The 11991-nt window shown below is 37.3% G+C and overlaps 1 long non-coding RNA gene across 1 annotated transcript in view; it reads right to left on the bottom strand.

Annotated features, from left to right (window-relative positions):
• Positions 1 to 4240: 4240 nt before the first annotated feature.
• Positions 4241 to 11991, bottom strand: part of LOC118765868 — a 47922-nt gene continuing 40171 nt past the window's right edge. Inside the window, exon 3 of the long non-coding RNA XR_005001764.1 lies at positions 4241 to 6799. This is a non-coding gene — a long non-coding RNA (uncharacterized LOC118765868). The remainder of the gene's footprint in view (positions 6800 to 11991) is intronic.

Raw genomic sequence — 11991 nt, 5'->3', positions numbered from 1 at the left:
GCAAATGTCTTATACTATAGCCTCAGGCCGACCAAAGCCTTGTGAGTAGATTTGGTAGATGGAAATGGAAAAGAAGCTCGTTGTTGTTGTTGGTGGTGGTGGGTGTGTGTGTGTGTGTGTGTGTGAGTGATTGTCTAGACATCACACGATGGCTGTAAATAAACATCATCATCATATGAGTAATGTTGTTTATTTCTAGAGGTTATGGGGAAAATATTACCTTGCTTGGAAAGAGGTAAGGGTAGGCAACAGGAAAGGCACTTGGCCCTAGAAAACCTGCCTGAACAGATTTTATTTGACCCATGCAAGCATGGAAAAGTGGTCAGTAGAATGATGATGATGATGATGATGTAATTCTCAGTTTGAATTATAATGGCGCTCTGACAAGACAGACCTCCGAATAATAAATGAATCCATCCAGTAGGCTTCCATAGTTTCTGTTGACCCAATTTCACACCAAGTCAATCCTGGAACTCTTGGCTCAATCCTGGAAATCTTTAGTCAACCCTGGGCTTATTCATGGTAAACAACACTTGCTCAAAACACCACACACTGATATCAAACAAGAGACCTCAGAATTACAGAGCAAACCTTAACTTGCCTAAGTCTAGCATGGCATACTTTGCCAGCTGTGATCTCTCCTAAGCAATATTATAAAATAAAATATTGTTTAAAAATTAAGCCACTTGACACCAACCAAACAAGCATGTTACCATGTGGACATTAAAAACAACAAAAACTTTACAAAAAAAAAGAGAAAAACAAATACAAAATATGGATTTATTTTCAAATACTCAACGGTCCGTTAACAATGAATATTTTTTCTCTACTAATTGATACCTTTGCTTAATGTTAGATGCTGTAATATGGATTCATTTGGAAATTGGAAATTACAAATTATTGTGAATTACATTACCAATATTTTAAGAGCTATAAATCAATGGGTTTGGGAGTGATGAGGATGTGGGCAGAATAACAATAATGATGAGGATAAAAAGAGAAAAACTGCAACAAAAAAAAATTAAACAAAACAAAACAAAAACACTGCACACAGTGCACATAGCCAAAGCATCCATAGCTGCACTCAGTTATGCAGCTGAAACATGCAATAAAAATAATACTACTGCGATGATAACAACGATGATGCAGGTGGTGGTGGTGGTGGTGGTGTTTATTTTTAAGGTGATGGTAATGATAATAACTGAAAGTAATAGTGATGATGATGATGGTAGTGACAGTGATGATGATGATGATGATGATGATGATGATGATGATGATGATGATGATGATGATGATGATGGATGAATAAATGAACAAATAAAAATTGAAAATTGTGCTAATTTTCCCTCAAACTAAAATAAACAATTTATGCTTACAAATTCACAAAACTTGACATGATATTGTAAACAACAACAACAACCAAAAGAAAAACCAACAGCAGAAATATAATTAAAGCTAACATTCACGACTACTTCTTGTTTGTTTATACACTTTCTTTTTAAATTATGCTTTCTACTATAATCAACATTGTCATTACTGCTATTGTTCTTGTTTAGCCCAGGTGAACCCTGACTGAGCAGATCATTGATCAAAGTTGTTCTGCCCATGACCATCATGTCCGCATAAGGGTATCTAGGACTATATTGTCTAATGGATCATTTTTTTCATGTTTGAAGATTTTGGGGCAATTTTTGAAAGAGAAACTACTGTTATTTCAAGCAAGTCGAGTGACCATAGGAAGTCTCCCTCGTTGACTTATAGTTTAATGTTTGACATACAGATTATAAGCGAAGGATATTAGACAATACAGATAGATAGACTATAAGTGGTGACTGTTAGATTACTTAGGCAGATTATAAATTGCAGATGTTAGACTACTTAGATGGATTGACTACAAGCTGAACATATTGACTAATGCAGGCAAGAAGCTACAGATGTGAGACTACTTAGACGGATTACAATGTATGTTAGACTTCTTAAACAAATAAGTTGTAGATATCAGACCACCTACACAAATAACCTGTAGGTGTTAGACCACTAAAAGCTAGATAGACAAGAAGTTGTGGATGTTAGATTACTTAGACAAGAAGCGATAGCTGTTAAACTTATGAGATAAACAGACTACAAGCTGTGGGTGTGAAACCACTTAGACAGATTGTAAACTATGGTTGTTATATTACTTAGAAAGAATATAAGCTGTTGATATTAGACTACTTAGACAAGAAGCTATAGATATTAGATCACTTGGATAAAGAAGTGGTGATCACTTAAAGTGGGGGGAAGTGGTGGAAGAAGGAAACCCATAAAGACATGGGATGAAGTACTGAAGGCCAATCTCAAAATGTTGAGCCTAACAAAGGAGGTAACAGAGGACCAAGATATGTGGCACATTGCTGTATTCAAGAAGACCTTCCCACCACAACACAATTTATATCCTAAAACCAAGGTGTTGTGTGAAAAAACACTGGTGTGAGTGCTGGTGCCACATAAAAAGCGCTGGTGCTAGTGCCATGCATGTAAAAAGCACTGGTGATGGTGCCATGCACAGAGCACTTGGTACATTCTGTGAATTGGTTAGCATTAGGAAGGGCATCCAGCTGCAGAAACCAAGCCAAAACAGACTATGGAACCTGGTGTGGCTCCTCGCCTTACCATTTTCTGTCAAGCCATCCAACCCATACCAGCATGGGAAACAGATATTAAATGCTTCTGATAATGATGTTGATATATATATATATATATATCAAGTTGCCATGATAGATCATTAACCACTACACACATTTTTCTCTGTCCCTTTCTGTAGAAGAGCGTAGGCTCGAAACGTAAAAGACTTTTTCTATTCCTGAGTGTTATACTAATACATCTGTTTGTTTTGTACACCACCTGTCTTCGTCTTTTGTTTTTTTCGTAAACTCTCCCTATATATACATATATATATATATACATATATCTTATGATGCGTGTTTGTGTATGTATTCTTGTAAGTTATGTCTGTGTATGTTGACCTATGATTGTATAAACATAAATGCTACTTTGAGCAGTGGTCACTGAATTTATATTATAGCCATGTGTCAAGAATGGGAATACAGGAGAGTGATGCTTCTAGTATTACTGGATCCTAGCAACCCCAGCCTGCAATGCAAGATGCACTATTTATTTTTCCATCTCACTTATTTCTTATCTTTGCAATCTTTATCCATAGTGAAAAGCTCTTTTTTAAAGGGTCATCTTCTGCCTGGTTGATTTTAATCTGTGATTGCGGTATGTGTGTGTGTGTGAGAGAGAGAGAAAGAGAGAGAGAAAATTTAAGATACAGCATAATTGCATATATATCTGTGTGTATTTGCACATGTGTGTGAAATACAGTACATTTGTATGTGTCCCCCTGTGTGTGTGTGTGTGTGTGTGTGTGGTGTATCCATGCCACAACTGGAGGGCCACTGGTCATGGCTCTGCTGCATGAAGGATGACCTGCAGCTAAACAATAACAGCAACCACAAGGAATGACACATTAGCCAAAGCAGTCCCAGCTACATTAAGTCCGAAAAGAATCAGTGGATGATCGTGATTAGAATATTTTTCATCATATCTGCTAATAAGGACTGACTTGGGACTAAACAATAACAAAGACAGACTGGATAACATTATGCCTGATTAAAAAAGACTGGATTGTCATGGCTGGAATGCCTTTGATCAATAAAAATTTAACAATTACATCCAATGACTCCTTGTTGGAACCTCAGATGTTTACAAGAAACGAAAAATGCTACCAGATCATATTCGCTTGCAAGTTACGGTAGTTTCCTTTTTACACACACACACAGTCATATCATATAATAGCTTACATAAGTCAAACTCGATTGCGAAGATCTATTGAGGCAAGTGAAATCGAAATCAAAATCAAACTTGGTGACTGGCATTCGCTGCTAGTGGAGTGCTAAGAGGACCATACGAGTGAGATTGTTGCCAGAGCAACAAGCTGGCCTTCGTGCCGATGGCACGTTAAAAACACCATTCGAGTGTGATCATTACCTGTGTTGCCTTACTAGCATTTGTGCTAGTGGCACGTGAAAAAAAACATTCGAGCGAGATCTTTACTAGTACCGCTGGACTGGCTCCTGTGCAGGTGGAACATAAAAAGCACTATTTGAGCGTGGCCATTGCCAGTACCACCTAACTGGCCCTCGTGCCAGTGGCACGTAAAGGCACCCACTACACTCTTGGAGTGGTTGGTGTTAGGAAGGGCATCCAGCTGTAGAAACTCTGCCAGATCAGATTGGAGTCTGGTTTGCCAGACCTCAGTCAAATCGTCCAAACCCATGCTAGCATGGAAAGCAGACGTTAAATGATGATGATGAACATAACATCATAATTATAACATATGTTCTGTGTGATTTATTCTGTAATAATGTTTTGTTAAACGTTTTATTTTAGACAAGAAATTCTTTAAGTCTTTCAATTAATTAATGGTACATTTTTTTAAATATTAAAAATCTGGAGATATTAATAAAATAATATTAACTTTTATTTCATGATACATTAAGCTGTTATACATACATATATACATACATACACAAAATATGTTTGCAAACATACATATACATACATATTACCTGTGAAGATCAAGTTAACTAGGACTTCAAGAATCATTGTTGGCTTGTTCAACCATGCTGAACAAACTGATAGATGAAACTTGAAGTCCCAGTCAACTTTATGAATAAATTTGATTCTGTTCTCAGTATTGAGTCAGTCCATTAGTAAGTGTTCTGTTGCTATTCTGGAACTGGCTTATATCTATACTATAATAAAGAAAGCTGCTTATTAATTAGTTATAAGTATATAACTTTTACTAAAAGAAAGCAATTATTAAAGTCTACACTGCCTAGAAAATTCTTGAAAATTCAAATTTTAATATATTTTTATCAAAATGTGGTTTTTAAATTTTATCAATGCAGAATTCAACGGCACAATTCAATCAGAGAACTAGTTTTAATTCACTGCAAAGTAATTGATATTTTTAATCTTGCTCTGTGAGATAGCAAGTTGGTGATGTCTCTTTCCATCTCTTCTTTATTTACTGCTTCTATTCCTAGTAATTTTCACTTTCTCTATCTTTTTAACTTATCCTCCCTCTCATTAAAATAATAAACATATGTTAACATTTATATACATATGCATGATGATGCATATACAAACTCTCCCACAAGACTTGGACCTCATATCTACAACAGGTATGTAGTTGAAATACATGTGAGAGAGGCTGTTCTGTTTTTTGTCCTACATTAGAGTTTATAAATGTTCATTCATTAATTCATTTTCCCCCCATATTAGTATGGGATGAATAAAAACATAGTACTGAGGCATTGATTACTTCTCACAAACCTGATTTTTTTTCTATCCTACAGTTTTCAAGCACAAAGAATAACTGTGGTCACAGTAATGTCAACAAACATCACCATTTATAGATCGGCACTATCCATACAAATTGAGAAATGCAAGCATTCTCATACACATACTGACATCATCATCATCATCATACATCTGCTTTCTATGCCGACATGGACTGGACAGGTCATCACGAATGAGTCAGTCCATATTCAGTGGGGATACAGCTCACTTAGATGGGTTTGGGGCCCTTGCCTCATTTGCTTTCCATTTCCTATCACCAACCATCTTGGAGAGGGTAGTGGATGTTTTTGTGGCTCCAACATGAGAGAGATTTCATACTTTTCACAAGACTAAGAGGTCCTCACAATATATACATATACAGCAGACTTCAAAAAAGTTTCCACCTACCAATTTCACTCACAGTATTTCATGAAAGAAATTCATAGATGGAAACTGTCTTATAGAAGATATTTGCTCAAGGTACCGATGAGATAAAAGTTCAAACCACATGGTAACAAAGCAAACTCTGTATCTACATCTGTTAGGTGTACACACACACACACGCACACAATTGCATACATAATTACACTCACTTACTGGCAGTCATGTCACACTTTTGAGATGTGAATTGAAATTTTAATATAAATATGAACATAGGTGTAGCTGTGTGGTAAAAAGCTTACTTCCCAACCACATGGTCCTAGGTCCAGTCCCACTGCATGGTACCTTGGGCATGTGTCTTCCTGTATAGCCTTGGGTTTGGCCCTTGAGTCACTTTGTTGCTTCTGCTAAATATTAATAATAATAATAATATATATATATATATATACACACACTCATGCTTTGAATTCTATTTTTCCCTTTGCATCACTAAACCTGTAACCTGTATACACGTGTGTGTGTGTGTGTGTGTGTGTGTGTGTGTGTGTCCACATCCTTATCTTGACCATCATGTAATAGTTTTATATGAGTTATCTTCATATGCGCAATGTTGTTCATCTCCAGCCTTCCATGGAAACATATCTGACCATGGGGGAAATATTACCCTGCTTGAAAAGAGGTGAGGGTTGGTGACAGGAAGGGCATGCGGTCGTAGACAAATTCAGCCCAACTCATGCAAGCATGGAAAAGTGGATGTTAACACAATGACAACAGTGAAGATGATGACTATTATATCAGTAAGCTTTGATGGTTTAGTTTTTTTTTTAAATGATTAAATTAGAACAAAGAACTACTTACCATTTTTCTTCTACGTTTAAAAATGCTGTCAAGAATAGTTCCTAGTTTCACAAATTTATAGTGATTTCTTACAATATGCACAAGACCACAAATTTTAATGGTGGCTGGCTAACAGTATGAATTACACCAAGACTAGTACTTGTACTCGAGTGGTCCTTTATTTCTATCAACACTGTTAAGGATCAAAGGTAATATTTACCTTACCAATATTTCATTTCCAAAATATTTTTAACATTTTTCTTTGATTGGGTTTTTTTTTTGCTTTTTTTGCTTTTTTCTTCTAAAGCATTTTAGTATTTCTTCTGATTGTCTATGGCTAACAACATATGAATATATACATTCATATATATATATATATATATACACACACACCCTATACATACAAACACACACCTATACATACACACACATATATACATGCATACATACACATCTACATACATGCATTCATGCATGCACACATACATATAAAGTATACACACACACTTTGGTTAGATTTGAACTCAAAACTTTTATTTGTAACAGAATTTTCAGAGGAGTTCTACTACTGTGGAATTTAGGAGCAGAATTATTATCCTCCAGAATATTGACAAATATAGCAAAAACAAATTATTGTTTTACATTTTTTTACATGTAAAATAATATTTGGCTTTAATGTTTTAATACTTTGAATACTTGGTATAAACACTAATTATAAACACTAATTTTGAGGCAGAAAAGAGTAACAAGCCAACCAACAAGATTTGAACTATCTATATCTATATCTATATCTATATCTATAACTTACTGGCCTTGTATCTGACTATATCACATATACCTTCCTTTCATCTGGGTCACCCAAATTAAGTATTTAAATTTATTTTTCAGTTATTTTATTTTAACTATGTTATTTCTCTCTTCCACATGGCAGGTGTGGCTGTGTGGTTAAGAAATTTGCTTCTCAGCCACATGGTTCTGGGTTCAAGTCCCACTACATGGCACCTTGGGCAATTGTTTTCTATTATAGCCACAGGCTGACCAAAGACTAATGCATTGGATTTGGTAGATGGAAACTGAAAGCCCAGCATGCATATATGTGTGTGTATGTATATATATAAATACATGCGTGTGTGTATGTGTGTATACACACACACGTATGCATGTGCATGTGTGTAGGTGTGCATGTTTTTGTGTCTTCTTGTCTTGATATCATGTGGTAGTTATAAACATGCTTGGTCATGGGGAAATATTGCCTTGCATGGAAATAAGTGAGGGTGGGTGAGAGGAAAGGGCAGCCAACTGCAGTAACTGTGCCTCAATTAAATCCATTCAACTCATGCTAACATGAAAAAGTGAATACCAAACTGATGATGATGACAGTGATGACAAATAGTCATTCATTTAGCATTAGCAGTATAAGTTATATAACAATATATATAAACAGTGTGTGTGTGTAGATATAGATATATACATGTATATTTTTTAATGGCCACAAGCAGAGGAGGAATGCCCAATCGTGTCCTACTGTCTTAAAAACATAAAAATGATAAGATGTTGGATAATGTAACAGTCCTGGACGTACAAAAGCATTGGTCACTCGACTTCAGAATATCCCTAATCATTGGTTTACTGAACCAAGACTAACCTCGAATTAAATAACAACAACAATAACAGTAACAACAATATGTTCCCTGATAACATGGTTACTATTGGTTCAAACTTTGAGGACTCTTTTAAAGAATGAATATCAAAAGAATTTGTTATTATTATTATTATTGTATGTTGCCAGCGCCGATGCCAGCGCTGCCTTGACTGGCTTCTGTGCCGGTGGCACATAAAAAGCACCAACCGATCATGACCACTGCCAGTCTCCCCTGGCACCTGTGCCGGTGGCACGTAAAAAGCACCCACTACACTCACAGAGAGGTTGGCATTAGGAAGGGCATCCAGCTGTAGAAACACTGCCAGATCAGACTGGAGCCTGGTGCAGCCTCATGGCTTCCCAGACCCCGGTTGAACCATCCAACCCGTGCTAGCACGGAAAACGGACGTTAAACAATGATGATGATGATGTTGGCTTTTGCTTTGTGTTTGCACAAGTTGACTCCAGGTCTCACCCAGAGTCTTCAAGAGACAAGTTAGAAGTTCAAGTTGGTATTATGACTAGGGTACCATATTTTTGGTTTTGCACAGTATTGTTCTTGAGACATAAGAAAATTAAAAGTTTGTTTTAAAGATAATTTGATGGTAAGATGATAGTGTGATCTTTAGATGACAGTAAAAGGGTGTTTCCTATTATCTATATTTAAAAGTACTTTTGATAATGTTCCTAGATTTAAATATTTTTAGAATCACAGAGACAATATCTCTCTTAGGATATGAGCAGTTCCCATGAGCACTATTTTTTAAATTTCTTCCATTATTATTATTGTTGTTGTTGTTGTTGTGAGGATGGACCATGTGAATGGGCTTACTCTGAACATTCACTCATAAACCGGAGGAGTCAGGGTAACCAGGATGTGTAAGGATCCTCGGTTGTCTCAGAGAGGAACTCCCTGCTTATGGGAGATTTTTATGGTTTAATTTTGTTGCTAATTGTTATTATTTATTTTATACACAATAATGTGCCAAATCCCACTTAACCATTGTGTTGTAGAGTCCCTATTTGTTGTGTTCAGCTCTTGTGACCAACAAAGAAAACAGTAGTGGTAGTGGTGGTGGTGGTGGTGGTAGTAGTAGTAGTATAAAGATAATGGATTGGAATAATTGTTAGAGTGTCAAAGAAAATGCCTTGTAGTAATTGGGTAAAGCCCTTTATTTTCTTAGTTCAAACCCCACTGATGCCAACTCAGCTTTTTTTACCTTTCAGAGTTGATAAACTAGAGTACCAGCCAGGTACTCAGGTTGATACTATCAATTAACATCATCGCCCTCACCCCCACCCCCTTCTCAAATCGCTGGCTTTTTGCCCCAAATTAGAAATTTTTATTATTTTTAGAGTTGCTAGTTATAAGTGAACTTTTTTTCACAAGTTCATGTATATCTGGAGAATATCAGTTTACTTTCCAAAACTGGGCTTCTTTTTCTGTCATGCTTATGTGGATTCTTTACATTAAGAGAAAGATGGAGAGACTTTTCGTGTGTTTTTTCCCTTCCTCTGAACAGGAAGGAAAAGACTTCATGCTTTGAAGCAGAAATTTTTGCCTTATACAGTTTTCGAAAAATACTTATAATCATGCCATCAGCTACAATGATCATAGGAGAGTAAGGGTTGCACAAAGGTATCTGCAATGTATATAGACCCACCTTTTGCAGAGCGTGATCATTACCAGTGTCACCTTACTGGCACTTGCGCCAGTGGCACATGAAAAACATTCAAGCAAGGTCGTTGCCAGTGCCACTGGACTGGCTCCTGTGCAGGTGGCACGTAAAAAACACCATTTGAGTGTGACTGTTGCCAGTACCACCTGACTGGCCCTCATGCTGGTGGCACATAAAAGCACCCACTACACTCTCAGAGTGATTAGCATTAGAAAGGGCATCCAGCTGTAGAAACTCAGCCAGATCAGATTGGAGCCTGGTGCAGCCATCTGGTTTGCCAGTCCTGAGTCAAATCATCCAACCCATGCTAGCATGGAAAACAGATGTTAAATGTTGATGATGATGATGATGACGATAATGATGATGATGATGATGATGATGATATATATAGACACACACAAATGGCATTTGAAAGAGCCCATTAATAACAGCTTTAACATAGCAAGCCAGAAAAAATAGCTGGACACGGGCCAGCTCAAGGAAGGAAAAAAATTCATGAGAGAGGTATTTTACAAACAACAGTGTCATCTTGCCTGCAGAATGCAACGAGAAACAGGCAAGAAGGAAATTAGCAAAACTGCACTTAAAAAACAGCAAGAGAACAGCTGAAAGAAGCTCAAGCCAGTGTGTGGGATGATGCTTCTTCTATTGATCAGAGTAGAGTATATGGAAACGTATTTAGTTTTAAAGACAGAGGACAAGGCAACCAGAGGAATTAGTAAAAGACACATGAGAAGTTTCTGCCCAGAGAAGTGAGAGAAGTAGAGGGGAAAAAAAGAAAGGTAGCAGGCTACATTAGAGGCAACAAGAACTGGTCACATAAACTGCTATTTCCAGCACACCATTTGGTTGACTTTGTGGATAGCTGAAAAAAACTGTTTCATCCTCAGTGCCAGGAGCCAATGACTAGAAAACCAAAGGACTCCCCCTGTCCAGTAGTGCCATCCCACTGTCTTGTAACAATGCGAAGCAAATGGACACTAGAAGACTGTGGCAAATTGCTGTGGAAATCAAGAGGAAGTAGAAAGGCACCAATGAAAAGAAATAAGCCCAGAACATAAAGTGTGTTAGATGCTTTGAAGAGAAGCACACACTCCTCCAGAATGACATGATTTTTCACAGTTGCTTTGAAGTACCGACAAGCTCCTGATAGATCTAATGAAAAGCCTGAAGGAAAGTAAAGAAGACAATGTGTCAAATGAGGAGTAAAAATTGATCAAGAATGTGAAGGACACTCCAATGATAGACTAATATTGAAAACAGACACAGACAAACTATCATCTCATGAAACAAGCAAAGCCTAATGATATGGGATATTTCTTGCCTCTTCCAACACAAGAGGATGTTCACAAGTACTTTTGCACATAACAGGTTAGGTAAAGTTACTTTCTTCAGTCATGCTGACCACAAGGGCCAGTTTCCCGGTTTCATGGCATATATATTCTGCACCTGAATAGAACACAGGTCTGTTGCAAGATTACTGACTTTTGCCAGCAGAGAGGACTGGAGCAACATGAAACAAAGTGTTTTGCTCAAGAACACAACACGTCACCCAGTCCAAGAATTGAAACCACAGTCTTACAATCACCCAGTCCAATACTCTAACCAATAAGCCATGCACCTCCACACATAACAGATTCCAGTATAAGGAAAGGAATTGATTCTCATCATCATCATCATCATCATCATTTAGCATCCATTTTCCATCTGGCATGGATTGAATGGTTTGAGAGCAGCACCAGACACCTGTCTATTTTTGCTTGGTTTCAGTGGATGGATGCCCTTCCCAATGCCAACCACTACATTGAGTGTACTGAGTGTCTCTTCCATGTTACTGGTACAGGTGCCTTTTACGTGTCACCAGCACAGGTGCATTTTAAATGTCACTGACACAGGTGCCTCTCATATGTCATTAGCCATGACTACAATTTCACTAAGCTTGTCTTCTCAAGCACAGCAAATCTCCAAAAGTCTCAGTCACTTCTCATCGCCTCCATGAGACTCAGAGTCAGGAGAGAGTTAGGGAAGCCTGAGTCAGGAAAGACTCTCAGACAAATCCTTTCT

This window comes from Octopus sinensis, linkage group LG14 (genome assembly GCF_006345805.1).
Source record: "Octopus sinensis linkage group LG14, ASM634580v1, whole genome shotgun sequence".
NCBI lineage: Eukaryota > Metazoa > Mollusca > Cephalopoda > Octopoda > Octopodidae > Octopus > Octopus sinensis.
The sequence above is the reverse complement of the archived record's forward strand: the minus strand, read 5'-3'. Positions and strand labels throughout refer to the sequence as shown.